We start from the raw sequence: 16,274 nt of genomic DNA on the forward strand, positions 1-16,274 counted from the left end.
TGACAAATTCGTCCTACAAAATTTAAACTGAAAAGTCGGGTAATTCAAAGGAAAGATCCGATGTTGTGAGCAGAATTCGAACTTGGGTTATAACGGCAACAACGCGAGGTACTAACCACTATACGATCGCAGCACCTTAGCAGAGGATGGTTTCAATCCATCGACCTCTGGGTTATGAGCCCAGCACGCTTCCGCTGCGCCACTCTGCTGCTTGCATAATGCAACTTCCTCTTCTAATAATAAATAAACAAGATTTTATTAAAGAACTTAAGTTTTTCATCTTTGTTTTCATAGGTATTTTGAAAATGACTTCGAAATTTAAATTCGTCCTTCAAAGTTTAAACTAAAAAGTCGGTTAATTCAAAGGAAAGCTCCGATGCTGTGAGCAGAATTCGAACTTGGGTTATAACGGCTATAACATGAGGTACTAACCACTATACGATAAAAGCATTTTGACGATAATGATGATTTCAATTCATCAAACTCTGGGTTATGGGCCCAGAACGTTTCCGCTTCGCCACTCTGCTACTCGGAATACGGAGTTGTCCTTCAAAACGTGGAGTTGCAAAAAAAAACGCAATGAAAACTAAATTACCGATGCTGTGACCAGGATTCGAACCTGGGTTATCACGGCCACAACGTGAGGTACTAACCACTATACGATCACAGCGTTTTAGCAGAGGATGGTTTCGATCCATCGACCTCTGGGTTATGAGACCAGCACGCTTCCGCTGCGCCACTCTGCTACTTACACAATGCAAATTACGCTTCTAATTATCAATCAAACTCTGGGTTATGAGCCCAGCACGTTTCCGCTTCGCCACTCTGCTACTCGGAATACGGAGTTGTCCTTCAAAACGTGGAGTTTCAAAAAAACGCAATGAAAATTAAATTACCGATGCTGTGACCAGGATTCGAACCTGGGTTATCACGGCCACAACGTGAGGTACTAACCGCTATACGAACACAGCGTGTCAGCAGAGGATGGTTTCGATCCATCGACCTCTGGGTTATGAGCCCAGCACGCTTCCGCTGCGCCACTCTGCTGCTTGCATAATGCAACTTCCTCATCTAATAATAAATAAACAAGATTTTATTAGAGAACTTAAGTTTTTCATCTTTGTTTTCAAAGCTGTTTTGAAAATGACTTCGAAATTTAAATTCGTCCTTCAAAGTTTAAACTAAAAAGTCGGGTAATTCTGTCAGACTGAAATATTGTCTGACAAATTCGTCCTACAAAATTTAAACTGAAAAGTCGGGTAATTCAAAGGAAAGCTCCGATGCTGTGAGCAGAATTCGAACTTGGGTTATAACGGCCACAACGCGAGGTACTAACCACTATACGATCGCAGCACCTTAGCAGAGGATGGTTTCAATCCATCGACCTCTGGGTTATGAGCCCAGCACGCTTCCGCTGCGCCACTCTGCTGCTTGCATAATGCAACTTCCTCTTCTAATAATAAATAAACAAGATTTTATTAAAGAACTTAAGTTTTTCATCTTTGTTTTCATAGGTATTTTGAAAATGACTTCGAAATTTAAATTCGTCCTTCAAAGTTTAAACTAAAAAGTCGGTTAATTCAAAGGAAAGCTCCGATGCTGTGAGCAGAATTCGAACTTGGGTTATAATGGCCATAACATGAGGTACTAACCACTATACGATCAAAGCATTTTGACGATAATGATGATTTCAATTCATCAAACTCTGGGTTATGGGCCCAGAACGTTTCCGCTTCGCCACTCTGCTACTCGGAATACGGAGTTGTCCTTCAAAACGTGGAGTTGCAAAAAAAAACGCAATGAAAACTAAATTACCGATGCTGTGACCAAGATTCGAACCTGGGTTATCACGGCCACAACGTGAGGTACTAACCACTATACGATCACAGCGTTTTAGCAGAGGATGGTTTCGATCCATCGACCTCTGGGTTATGAGACCAGCACGCTTCCGCTGCGCCACTCTGCTACTTACACAATGCAAATTACGCTTCTAATTATCAATCAAACTCTGGGTTATGAGCCCAGCACGTTTCCGCTTCGCCACTCTGCTACTCGGAATACGGAGTTGTCCTTCAAAACGTGGAGTTTCAAAAAAACGCAATGAAAATTAAATTACCGATGCTGTGACCAGGATTCGAACCTGGGTTATCACGGCCACAACGTGAGGTACTAACCGCTATACGAACACAGCGTGTCAGCAGAGGATGGTTTCGATCCATCGACCTCTGGGTTATGAGCCCAGCACGCTTCCGCTGCGCCACTCTGCTGCTTGCATAATGCAACTTCCTCATCTAATAATAAATAAACAAGATTTTATTAGAGAACTTAAGTTTTTCATCTTTGTTTTCAAAGTTGTTTTGAAAATGACTTCGAAATTTAAATTCGTCCTTCAAAGTTTAAACTAAAAAGTCGGGTAATTCTGTCAGACTGAAATATTGTCTGACAAATTCGTCCTACAAAATTTAAACTGAAAAGTCGGGTAATTCAAAGGAAAGCTCCGATGCTGTGAGCAGAATTCGAACTTGGGTTATAACGGCCACAACGCGAGGTACTAACCACTATACGATCGCAGCGCCTTAGCAGAGGATGGTTTCAATCCATCGACCTCTGGGTTATGAGCCCAGCACGCTTCCGCTGCGCCACTCTGCTGCTTGCATAATGCAACTTCCTCTTCTAATAATAAATAAACAAGATTTTATTAAAGAACTTAAGTTTTTCATCTTTGTTTTCATAGGTGTTTTTAAAATGACTTCGAAATTTAAATTCGTCCTTCAAAGTTTACACTAAAAAGTCGGTTAATTCAAAGGAAAGCTCCGATGCTGTGAGCAGAATTCGAACTTGGGTTATAACGGCCATAACATGAGGTTCTAACCACTATACGATCAAAGCATTTTGACGATAATGATGATTTCAATTCATCAAACTCTGGGTTATGGGCCCAGAACGTTTCCACTTCGCCACTCTGCTACTCGGAATACGGAGTTGTCCTTCAAAACGTGGAGTTGCAAAAAAAAACGCAATGAAAACTAAATTACCGATGCTGTGACCAGGATTCGAACCTGGGTTATCACGGCCACAACGTGAGGTACTAACCACTATACGATCACAGCGTTTTAGCAGAGGATGGTTTCGATCCATCGACCTCTGGGTTATGAGACCAGCACGCTTCCGCTGCGCCACTCTGCTACTTACACAATGCAAATTACGCTTCTAATTATCAATCAAACTCTGGGTTATGAGCCCAGCACGTTTCCGCTTCGCCACTCTGCTACTCGGAATACGGAGTTGTCCTTCAAAACGTGGAGTTTCAAAAAAACGCAATGAAAATTAAATTACCGATGCTGTGACCAGGATTCGAACCTGGGTTATCACGGCCACAACGTGAGGTACTAACCGCTATACGAACACAGCGTGTCAGCAGAGGATGGTTTCGATCCATCGACCTCTGGGTTATGAGCCCAGCACGCTTCCGCTGCGCCACTCTGCTGCTTGCATAATGCAACTTCCTCATCTAATAATAAATAAACAAGATTTTATTAGAGAACTTAAGTTTTTCATCTTTGTTTTCAAAGCTGTTTTGAAAATGACTTCGAAATTTAAATTCGTCCTTCAAAGTTTAAACTAAAAAGTCGGGTAATTCTGTCAGACTGAAATATTGTCTGACAAATTCGTCCTACAAAATTTAAACTGAAAAGTCGGGTAATTCAAAGGAAAGCTCCGATGCTGTGAGCAGAATTCGAACTTGGGTTATAACGGCCACAACGCGAGGTACTAACCACTATACGATCGCAGCGCCTTAGCAGAGGATGGTTTCAATCCATCGACCTCTGGGTTATGAGCCCAGCACGCTTCCGCTGCGCCACTCTGCTGCTTGCATAATGCAACTTCCTCTTCTAATAATAAATAAACAAGATTTTATTAAAGAACTTAAGTTTTTCATCTTTGTTTTCATAGGTGTTTTTAAAATGACTTCGAAATTTAAATTCGTCCTTCAAAGTTTACACTAAAAAGTCTGTTAATTCAAAGGAAAGCTCCGATGCTGTGAGCAGAATTCGAACTTGGGTTATAACGGCCATAACATGAGGTTCTAACCACTATACGATCAAAGCATTTTGACGATAATGATGATTTCAATTCATCAAACTCTGGGTTATGGGCCCAGAACGTTTCCGCTTCGCCACTCTGCTACTCGGAATACGGAGTTGTCCTTCAAAACGTGGAGTTGCAAAAAAAAACGCAATGAAAACTAAATTACCGATGCTGTGACCAGGATTCGAACCTGGGTTATCACGGCCACAACGTGAGGTACTAACCACTATACGATCACAGCGTTTTAGCAGAGGATGGTTTCGATCCATCGAAGTCTGGGTTATGAGACCAGCACGCTTCCGCTGCGCCACTCTGCTACTTACACACACACAGCACATTACGCTTCTAATTATCAATCAAACTCTGGGTTATGAGCCCAGAACGTTTCCGCTTCGCCACTCTGCTACTCGGAATACGGAGTTGTTCTTCAAAACGTGGAGTTTCAAAAAAACGCAATGAAAATTAAATCACCGATGCTGTGACCAGGATTATCACGGCCACAACGTGAGGTACTAACCCCTATACGAACACAGCGTCTTAGCAGAGGATGGTTTCGATCCACCGACCTCTGGGTTATGAGCCCAGCACGCTTCCGCTGCGCCACTCTGCTGCTTGCATAACGCAGCTTCCTCTTCTAATAATAAATAAACAAGATTTTATTACAGAACTTAAGTTTTTCAGCTTTGTTTTCATAGGTGTTTTGAAAATGACTTCGAAATTTAAATTTGTCCTTCAAAGTTTAAACTAAAAAGTCGGGTAATTCTGTCAGACTGAAATATTGTCTGACAAATTCGTCCTACAAAATTTAAACTGAAAAGTCGGGTAATTCAAAGGAAAGCTCCGATGCTGTGAGCAGAATTTGTACTTGGGGTATAACGGCCATAACATGAGGTACTAACCACTATACGATCAAATCATCTTGGCGCAGATGATGATTTCAATTCATCAGACTCTGGGTCATGGACCCAGAACGTTTCCGCTTCGCCACTCTGCTACTCGGAATACAGAGTTGTCCTTCAAAACGTGGAGTTTCAAAAAAACAGCATTTAAAAATAATTTCCGATGCTGTGACCAGGATTAGAACCTGGGTTATCACGGCCACAACGAGAGGTACCAACTACTATACGATCACAGCGTTCTAACAAGGGATGGTTTCGATTCATCGACCTCTGGGTTATGAGACCAGCACGATTCGGCTGCGCCACTCTGCTACTCGCGGAATGCAACTTCCTTTTCCAATAATAAATAAACAAGATTTTAATTCAGAACTTCAGTTTTTCACCTATGTTTTCATATGTATTTTTAAAATAACTGAAATATTTTCTGACAAATTCGTTCTACAAAATTTAAACTGAAAAGTCGGGTAATTCAAAGGAAAGCTCCGATGCTGTGAGCAGAATTTGAACTTGGGTTATAACAGCCATAACATGAGGTACTAACCACTATACGATCAAAGTTATGAGTTATGGGTTATGAGACCAGTACGATTCCGCTGCGCCACTCTGCTACTCGCAGAATGCAACTTCCTTTTCTAATTATAAATAAACAAAATTTTAATTCAGAACTTCAGTTTTTCACCTTTATTTTCATATGTATTTTTAAAATGACTGAAATATTGTCTGACAAATTCGTCCTACAAAATTTAAACTGAAAAGTCGGGTAATTCAAAGGAAAGCTCCGATGTTGTGAGCAGAATTCGTACTTGGGGTATAACGGCCATAACATGAGGTACTAACCACTATACGATTAAAGTTTGACGCAGATGATGATTTCAATTCATCAAACTCTGGGTCATGGGCCCAGAACGTTTCCGCTTCGCCACTCTGCTACTCGGAATACGGAGTTGTCCTTCAAAACGTGGAGTTTCAAAAAAACAGCATTTAAAAGGTAATTTCCGACACTGTGGCCAGGATTCGAACCTGGGTTATCACGGCCACAACATGAGGTACCAACCACTATACGATCACAGCGTTCTAACAAGGGATGGTTTCGATTCATCGACTCCTGGGTTATGAGACCAGTACGATTCCGCTGCGCCACTCTGCTACTCGCAGAATGCAACTTCCTTTTCTAATTATAAATAAACAAAATTTTAATTCAGAACTTCAGTTTTTCACCTTTATTTTCATATGTATTTTTAAAATGACTGAAATATTGTCTGACAAATTCGTCCTACAAAATTTAAACTGAAAAGTCGGGTAATTCAAAGGAAAGCTCCGATGCTGTGAGCAGAATTCGAACTTGGGTTATAACGGCCATAACATGAGGTACTAACCACTATACGATCAAAGCATTTTGACGCAGATGATGATTTCAATCCATCGACCTCTGGGTTATGGGCCCAGAACGTTTCCGCTTTGCCACTCTGCTACTCGGAAGACGGATCTGTCCTTCAAATCGTGGAATTTCAAAAAAACAGCAATGAAAATTACAATACCGGTGCTGTGACCAGGATTTGAAACTGGGTTATCACGGCCACAACGTGAGGTACTAACCACTATACGATCACAGCGTCTTAGCAGAGGATGGTTTCGATCCATCGACCTCTGGGTTATGAGCCCAGCACGCTTCCGCTGCGCCACTCTGCTGCTTGCATAATGCAACTTCCTCTTCTAATAATACATAAACAAGATTTTATTAAAGAACTTAAGTTTTTCATCTTTGTTTTCATAGGTGTTTTGAAAATGACTTCGAAATTTAAATTCGTCCTTCAAAGTTTAAACTAAAAAGTCGGTTAATTCAAAGGAAAGCTCCGATGCTGTGAGCAGAATTCGAACTTGGGTTATAACGGCCATAACATGAGGTACTAACCACTATACGATCAAAGCATTTTGACGATAATGATGATTTCAATTCATCAAACTCTGGGTTATGGGCCCAGAACGTTTCCGCTTCGCCACTCTGCTACTCGGAATACGGAGTTGTCCTTCAAAACGTGGAGTTGCAAAAAAAAACGCAATGAAAACTAAATTACCGATGCTGTGACCAGGATTCGAACCTGGGTTATCACGGCCACAACGTGAGGTACTAACCACTATACGATCACAGCGTTTTAGCAGAGGATGGTTTCGATCCATCGACCTCTGGGTTATGAGACCAGCACGCTTCCGCTGCGCCACTCTGCTACTTACACAATGCAAATTACGCTTCTAATTATCAATCAAACTCTGGGTTATGAGCCCAGCACGTTTCCGCTTCGCCACTCTGCTACTCGGAATACGGAGTTGTCCTTCAAAACGTAGAGTTTCAAAAAAACGCAATGAAAATTAAATTACCGATGCTGTGACCAGGATTCGAACCTGGGTTATCACGGCCACAACGTGAGGTACTAACCGCTATACGAACACAGCGTGTCAGCAGAGGATGGTTTCGATCCAACGACCTCTGGGTTATGAGCCCAGCACGCTTCCGCTGCGCCACTCTGCTGCTTGCATAATGCAACTTCCTCATCTAATAATAAATAAACAAGATTTTATTAGAGAACTTAAGTTTTTCATCTTTGTTTTCAAAGCTGTTTTGAAAATGACTTCGAAATTTAAATTCGTCCTTCAAAGTTTAAACTAAAAAGTCGGGTAATTCTGTCAGACTGAAATATTGTCTGACAAATTCGTCCTACAAAATTTAAACTGAAAAGTCGGGTAATTCAAAGGAAAGCTCCGATGCTGTGAGCAGAATTCGAACTTGGGTTATAACGGCCACAACGCGAGGTACTAACCACTATACGATCGCAGCGCCTTAGCAGAGGATGGTTTCAATCCATCGACCTCTGGGTTATGAGCCCAGCACGCTTCCGCTGCGCCACTCTGCTGCTTGCATAATGCAACTTCCTCTTCTAATAATAAATAAACAAGATTTTATTAAAGAACTTAAGTTTTTCATCTTTGTTTTCATAGGTGTTTTTAAAATGACTTCGAAATTTAAATTCGTCCTTCAAAGTTTACACTAAAAAGTCGGTTAATTCAAAGGAAAGCTCCGATGCTGTGAGCAGAATTCGAACTTGGGTTATAACGGCCATAACATGAGGTTCTAACCACTATACGATCAAAGCATTTTGACGATAATGATGATTTCAATTCATCAAACTCTGGGTTATGGGCCCAGAACGTTTCCGCTTCGCCACTCTGCTACTCGGAATACGGAGTTGTCCTTCAAAACGTGGAGTTGCAAAAAAAAACGCAATGAAAACTAAATTACCGATGCTGTGACCAGGATTCGAACCTGGGTTATCACGGCCACAACGTGAGGTACTAACCACTATACGATCACAGCGTTTTAGCAGAGGATGGTTTCGATCCATCGACCTCTGGGTTATGAGACCAGCACGCTTCCGCTGCGCCACTCTGCTAATTACACACACACAGCACATTACGCTTCTAATTATCAATCAAACTCTGGGTTATGAGCCCAGAACGTTTCCGCTTCGCCATTCTGCTACTCGGAATACGGAGTTGTTCTTCAAAACGTGGAGTTTCAAAAAAACGCAATGAAAATTAAATCACCGATGCTGTGACCAGGATTATCACGGCCACAACGTGAGGTACTAACCCCTATACAAACACAGCGTCTTAGCAGAGGATGGTTTCGATCCATCGACCTCTGGGTTATGAGCCCAGCACGCTTCCGCTGCGCCACTATGCTGCTTGCATAACGCAGCTTCCTCTTCTAATAATAAATAAACAAGATTTTATTACAGAACTTAAGTTTTTCAGCTTTGTTTTCATAGGTGTTTTGAAAATGACTTCGAAATTTAAATTTGTCCTTCAAAGTTTAAACTAAAAAGTCGGGTAATTCTGTCAGACTGAAATATTGTCTGACAAATTCGTCCTACAAAATTTAAACTGAAAAGTCGGGTAATTCAAAGGAAAGCTCCGATGCTGTGAGCAGAATTTGTACTTGGGGTATAACGGCCATAACATGAGGTACTAACCACTATACGATCAAATCATCTTGGCGCAGATGATGATTTCAATTCATCAGACTCTGGGTCATGGACCCAGAACGTTTCCGCTTCGCCACTCTGCTACTCGGAATACAGAGTTGTCCTTCAAAACGTGGAGTTTCAAAAAAACAGCATTTAAAAATAATTTCCGATGCTGTGACCAGGATTAGAACCTGGGTTATCAAGGCCACAACGAGAGGTACCAACTACTATACGATCACAGCGTTCTAACAAGGGATGGTTTCGATTCATCGACCTCTGGGTTATGAGACCAGCACGATTCGGCTGCGCCACTCTGCTACTCGCGGAATGCAACTTCCTTTTCCAATAATAAATAAACAAGATTTTAATTCAGAACTTCAGTTTTTCACCTATGTTTTCATATGTATTTTTAAAATAACTGAAATATTTTCTGACAAATTCGTTCTACAAAATTTAAACTGAAAAGTCGGGTAATTCAAAGGAAAGCTCCGATGCTGTGAGCAGAATTTGAACTTGGGTTATAACAGCCATAACATGAGGTACTAACCACTATACGATCAAAGTTATGAGTTATGGGTTATGAGACCAGTACGATTCCGCTGCGCCACTCTGCTACTCGCAGAATGCAACTTCCTTTTCTAATTATAATTAAAACAAAATTTTAATTCAGAACTTCAGTTTTTCACCTTTATTTTCATATGTATTTTTAAAATGACTGAAATATTGTCTGACAAATTCGTCCTACAAAATTTAAACTGAAAAGTCGGGTAATTCAAAGGAAAGCTCCGATGTTGTGAGCAGAATTCGTACTTGGGGTATAACGGCCATAACATGAGGTACTAACCACTATACGATTAAAGTTTGACGCAGATGATGATTTCAATTCATCAAACTCTGGGTCATGGGCCCAGAACGTTTCCGCTTCGCCACTCTGCTACTCGGAATACGGAGTTGTCCTTCAAAACGTGGAGTTTCAAAAAAACAGCATTTAAAAGGTAATTTCCGACACTGTGGCCAGGATTCGAACCTGGGTTATCACGGCCACAACATGAGGTACCAACCACTATACGATCACAGCGTTCTAACAAGGGATGGTTTCGATTCATCGACTCCTGGGTTATGAGACCAGTACGATTCCGCTGCGCCACTCTGCTACTCGCAGAATGCAACTTCCTTTTCTAATTATAAATAAACAAAATTTTAATTCAGAACTTCAGTTTTTCACCTTTATTTTCATATGTATTTTTAAAATGACTGAAATATTGTCTGACAAATTCGTCCTACAAAATTTAAACTGAAAAGTCGGGTAATTCAAAGGAAAGCTCCGATGCTGTGAGCAGAATTCGAACTTGGGTTATAACGGCCATAACATGAGGTACTAACCACTATACGATCAAAGCATTTTGACGCAGATGATGATTTCAATCCATCGACCTCTGGGTTATGGGCCCAGAACGTTTCCGCTTTGCCACTCTGCTACTCGGAAGACGGATCTGTCCTTCAAATCGTGGAATTTCAAAAAAACAGCAATGAAAATTACATTACCGGTGCTGTGACCAGGTTTCGAAACTGGGTTATCACGGCCACAACGTGAGGTACTAACCACTATACGATCACAGCGTCTTAGCAGAGGATGGTTTCGATCCATCGACCTCTGGGTTATGAGCCCAGCACGCTTCCGCTGCGCCACTCTGCTGCTTGCATAATGCAACTTCCTCTTCTAATAATACATAGACAAGATTTTATTAAAGAACTTAAGTTTTTCATCTTTGTTTTCATAGGTGTTTTGAAAATGACTTCGAAATTTAAATTCGTCCTTCAAAGTTTAAACTAAAAAGTCGGTTAATTCAAAGGAAAGCTCCGATGCTGTGAGCAGAATTCGAACTTGGGTTATAACGACCATAACATGAGGTACTAACCACTATACGATCAAAGCATTTTCACGCAGATGATGATTTCAATTCATCAAACCCTGGGTCATGGGCCCAGAACGTTTCCGCTTTGCCACTCTGCTACTCGGAAGACGGATCTGTCCTTCAAATCGTGGAGTTTCAAAAAAACAGCAATGAAAATTACATTACCGGTGCGGTGACCAGGATTCGAAACTGGGTTATCACGGCCACAACGCGAGGTACTAACCACTATACGATCGCAGCGCCTTAGCAGAGGATGGTTTCAATCCATCGACCCCTGGGTTATGGGCCCAGAACGTTTCCGCTTCGCCACTCTGCTACTCGGAATACGGAGTTGTCCTTCATAACGTGGAGTTTCAAAAAAACGCAATGAAAATTAAATTACCGATGCTGTGACCAGGATTCGAACCTGGGTTATCACGGCCACAACGTGAGGTACTAACCCCTATACGAACACAGCTTCTTAGCAGAGGATGGTTTCGATCCATCGACCTCTGGGTTATGAGCCCAGCACGCTTCCGCTGCGCCACTCTGCTGCTTGCATAATACAACTTCCTCTTCTAATAATAAATAAACAAGATTTTATTAGAGAACTTAAGTTTTTCATCTTTGTTTTCAAAGCTGTTTTGAAAATGACTTCGAAATTTAATTCGTCTTTAAAAGTTTAAACTAAAAAGTCGGGTAATTCTGTCAGACTGAATTATTGTCTGACAAATTCGTCCTACTAAATTTAAACTGAAAAGTCGGGTAATTCAAAGGAAAGATCCGATGCTGTGAGCAGAATTCGAACTTGGGTTATAACGGCCACAACGCGAGGTACTAACCACTATACGATCGCAGCGCCTTAGCAGAGGATGGTTTCAATCCATCGACCTCTGAGTTATGAGCCCAGCACGCTTCCGCTGCGCCACTCTGCTGCTTGCATAATGCAACTTCCTCTTCTAATAATAAATAAACAAGATTTTATTAAGGAACTTAAGTTTTTAAAATTCTTCCGCTTCTAATATCGGGGTAAGTTACTAAGTCGGGTAATTCAAAGGAAAGCTCCGATGTTGTGAGCAGAATTCGTACTTGGGGTATAACGGCCATAACATGAGGTACTAACCACTATACGATTAAAGTTTGACGCAGATGATGATTTCAATTCATCAAACTCTGGGTCATGGGCCCAGAACGTTTCCGCTTCGCCACTCTGCTACTCGGAATACGGAGTTGTCCTTCAAAACGTGGAGTTTCAAAAAAACAGCATTTAAAAGGTAATTTCCGACACTGTGGCCAGGATTCGAACCTGGGTTATCACGGCCACAACGTGAGGTACCAACCACTATACGATCACAGCGTTCTAACAAGGGATGGTTTCGATTCATCGACTCCTGGGTTATGAGACCAGTACGATTCCGCTGCGCCACTCTGCTACTCGCAGAATGCAACTTCCTTTTCTAATTATAAATAAACAAAATTTTAATTCAGAACTTCAGTTTTTCACCTTTATTTTCATATGTATTTTTAAAATGACTGAAATATTGTCTGACAAATTCGTCCTACAAAATTTAAACTGAAAAGTCGGGTAATTCAAAGGAAAGCTCCGATGCTGTGAGCAGAATTCGAACTTGGGTTATAACGGCCATAACATGAGGTACTAACCACTATACGATCAAAGCATTTTGACGCAGATGATGATTTCAATCCATCGACCTCTGGGTTATGGGCCCAGAACGTTTCCGCTTTGCCACTCTGCTACTCGGAAGACGGATCTGTCCTTCAAATCGTGGAATTTCAAAAAAACAGCAATGAAAATTACATTACCGGTGCTGTGACCAGGATTCGAAACTGGGTTATCACGGCCACAACGTGAGGTACTAACCACTATACGAACACAGCGTCTTAGCAGAGGATGGTTTCGATCCATCGACCTCTGGGTTATGAGCCCAGCACGCTTCCGCTGCGCCACTCTGCTGCTTGCATAATGCAACTTCCTCTTCTAATAATACATAAACAAGATTTTATTAAAGAACTTAAGTTTTTCATCTTTGTTTTCATAGGTGTTTTGAAAATGACTTCGAAATTTAAATTCGTCCTTCAAAGTTTAAACTAAAAAGTCGGTTAATTCAAAGGAAAGCTCCGATGCTGTGAGCAGAATTCGAACTTGGGTTATAACGACCATAACATGAGGTACTAACCACTATACGATCAAAGCATTTTCACGCAGATGATGATTTCAATTCATCAAACTCTGGGTCATGGGCCCAGAACGTTTCCGCTTTGCCACTCTGCTACTCGGAAGACGGATCTGTCCTTCAAATCGTGGAGTTTCAAAAAAACAGCAATGAAAATTACATTACCGGTGCGGTGACCAGGATTCGAAACTGGGTTATCACGGCCACAACGCGAGGTACTAACCACTATACGATCGCAGCGCCTTAGCAGAGGATGGTTTCAATCCATCGACCCTTGGGTTATGGGCCCAGAACGTTTCCGCTTCGCCACTCTGCTACTCGGAATACGGAGTTGTCCTTCAAAACGTGGAGTTGCAAAAAAAAACGCAATGAAAACTAAATTACCGATGCTGTGACCAGGATTCGAACCTGGGTTATCACGGCCACAACGTGAGGTACTAACCACTATACGATCACAGCGTTTTAGCAGAGGATGGTTTCGATCCATCGACCTCTGGGTTATGAGACCAGCACGCTTCCGCTGCGCCACTCTGCTACTTACACACACACAGCACATTACGCTTCTAATTATCAATCAAACTCTGGGTTATGAGCCCAGAACGTTTCCGCTTCGCCACTCTGCTACTCGGAATACGGAGTTGTTCTTCAAAACGTGGAGTTTCAAAAAAACGCAATGAAAATTAAATCACCGATGCTGTGACCAGGATTATCACGGCCACAACGTGAGGTACTAACCCCTATACGAACACAGCGTCTTAGCAGAGGATGGTTTCGATCCACCGACCTCTGGGTTATGAGCCCAGCACGCTTCCGCTGCGCCACTCTGCTGCTTGCATAACGCAGCTTCCTCTTCTAATAATAAATAAACAAGATTTTATTACAGAACTTAAGTTTTTCAGCTTTGTTTTCATAGGTGTTTTGAAAATGACTTCGAAATTTAAATTTGTCCTTCAAAGTTTAAACTAAAAAGTCGGGTAATTCTGTCAGACTGAAATATTGTCTGACAAATTCGTCCTACAAAATTTAAACTGAAAAGTCGGGTAATTCAAAGGAAAGCTCCGATGCTGTGAGCAGAATTTGTACTTGGGGTATAACGGCCATAACATGAGGTACTAACCACTATACGATCAAATCATCTTGGCGCAGATGATGATTTCAATTCATCAGACTCTGGGTCATGGACCCAGAACGTTTCCGCTTCGCCACTCTGCTACTCGGAATACAGAGTTGTCCTTCAAAACGTGGAGTTTCAAAAAAACAGCATTTAAAAATAATTTCCGATGCTGTGACCAGGATTAGAACCTGGGTTATCACGGCCACAACGAGAGGTACCAACTACTATACGATCACAGCGTTCTAACAAGGGATGGTTTCGATTCATCGACCTCTGGGTTATGAGACCAGCACGATTCGGCTGCGCCACTCTGCTACTCGCGGAATGCAACTTCCTTTTCCAATAATAAATAAACAAGATTTTAATTCAGAACTTCAGTTTTTCACCTATGTTTTCATATGTATTTTTAAAATAACTGAAATATTTTCTGACAAATTCGTTCTACAAAATTTAAACTGAAAAGTCGGGTAATTCAAAGGAAAGCTCCGATGCTGTGAGCAGAATTTGAACTTGGGTTATAACAGCCATAACATGAGGTACTAACCACTATACGATCAAAGTTATGAGTTATGGGTTATGAGACCAGTACGATTCCGCTGCGCCACTCTGCTACTCGCAGAATGCAACTTCCTTTTCTAATTATAAATAAACAAAATTTTAATTCAGAACTTCAGTTTTTCACCTTTATTTTCATATGTATTTTTAAAATGACTGAAATATTGTCTGACAAATTCGTCCTACAAAATTTAAACTGAAAAGTCGGGTAATTCAAAGGAAAGCTCCGATGTTGTGAGCAGAATTCGTACTTGGGGTATAACGGCCATAACATGAGGTACTAACCACTATACGATTAAAGTTTGACGCAGATGATGATTTCAATTCATCAAACTCTGGGTCATGGGCCCAGAACGTTTCCGCTTCGCCACTCTGCTACTCGGAATACGGAGTTGTCCTTCAAAACGTGGAGTTTCAAAAAAACAGCATTTAAAAGGTAATTTCCGACACTGTGGCCAGGATTCGAACCTGGGTTATCACGGCCACAACATGAGGTACCAACCACTATACGATCACAGCGTTCTAACAAGGGATGGTTTCGATTCATCGACTCCTGGGTTATGAGACCAGTACGATTCCGCTGCGCCACTCTGCTACTCGCAGAATGCAACTTCCTTTTCTAATTATAAATAAACAAAATTTTAATTCAGAACTTCAGTTTTTCACCTTTATTTTCATATGTATTTTTAAAATGACTGAAATATTGTCTGACAAATTCGTCCTACAAAATTTAAACTGAAAAGTCGGGTAATTCAAAGGAAAGCTCCGATGCTGTGAGCAGAATTCGAACTTGGGTTATAACGGCCATAACATGAGGTACTAACCACTATACGATCAAAGCATTTTGACGCAGATGATGATTTCAATCCATCGACCTCTGGGTTATGGGCCCAGAACGTTTCCGCTTTGCCACTCTGCTACTCGGAAGACGGATCTGTCCTTCAAATCGTGGAATTTCAAAAAAACAGCAATGAAAATTACATTACCGGTGCTGTGACCAGGATTCGAAACTGGGTTATCACGGCCACAACGTGAGGTACTAACCACTATACGATCACAGCGTCTTAGCTAGGGATGGGCAATATAGAATACCGAATCCGGAGGATTCGAATCCCAAAGTATTCGAATCCAACAGGATCCGATAACAGGATTCGGTTTCCGCTTCTCCGGCGCCATGCGTCGATTTTTGCATTTCGGGTTTCTAAATATCAATTAAAGACGAGCGTTTTTCTCGCGTGGAAATCTCTCTCGTTCAACTAGACTTGCGTCTGCTCGGAAAGAACCTGTAAAATCGGTAAACTTCAAACACTGTAATCTCAATCGGCGTATTCTGGACAGGAAGTCGGCGAAGTACATCTCAGGGCGAAGACTCGTTATTGCACCATTTTTGCGTTTTCGCCGGGCGTCAATTTTTGTATTTCGGATTTCTAATTTATCAATTAAAGACGAGCGTTCTTTCTCGCGTGGAAATTTCTCTCGTTTAATTAAACTTGCCTAATCGCAAA

The 16,274-nt window shown here is 41.5% G+C and overlaps 6 non-coding genes across 6 annotated transcripts; all 6 read right to left on the minus strand.

Annotated features, from left to right (window-relative positions):
- Positions 1-598: 598 nt before the first annotated feature.
- Trnah-gug (transfer RNA histidin (anticodon GUG)) lies at positions 599-670 on the minus strand. The gene has a single exon. It is a non-coding gene; the product is annotated as a tRNA-His (tRNA).
- Positions 671-3,038: 2,368 nt separating this feature from the next.
- On the minus strand, positions 3,039-3,110 carry Trnah-gug (transfer RNA histidin (anticodon GUG)). The gene has a single exon. It is a non-coding gene; the product is annotated as a tRNA-His (tRNA).
- A 1,148-nt stretch (positions 3,111-4,258) lies between these two features.
- Positions 4,259-4,330, minus strand: Trnah-gug (transfer RNA histidin (anticodon GUG)). The gene has a single exon. It is a non-coding gene; the product is annotated as a tRNA-His (tRNA).
- Positions 4,331-7,066: 2,736 nt separating this feature from the next.
- Positions 7,067-7,138, minus strand: Trnah-gug (transfer RNA histidin (anticodon GUG)). The gene has a single exon. It is a non-coding gene; the product is annotated as a tRNA-His (tRNA).
- A 1,148-nt stretch (positions 7,139-8,286) lies between these two features.
- On the minus strand, positions 8,287-8,358 carry Trnah-gug (transfer RNA histidin (anticodon GUG)). Its single transcript has one exon. It is a non-coding gene; the product is annotated as a tRNA-His (tRNA).
- A 5,129-nt stretch (positions 8,359-13,487) lies between these two features.
- Trnah-gug (transfer RNA histidin (anticodon GUG)) lies at positions 13,488-13,559 on the minus strand. The gene has a single exon. It is a non-coding gene; the product is annotated as a tRNA-His (tRNA).
- Between the last annotated feature and the right edge of the window lie 2,715 nt (positions 13,560-16,274).

This window comes from Styela clava, chromosome 4 (genome assembly GCF_964204865.1).
Source record: "Styela clava chromosome 4, kaStyClav1.hap1.2, whole genome shotgun sequence".
NCBI lineage: Eukaryota > Metazoa > Chordata > Ascidiacea > Stolidobranchia > Styelidae > Styela > Styela clava.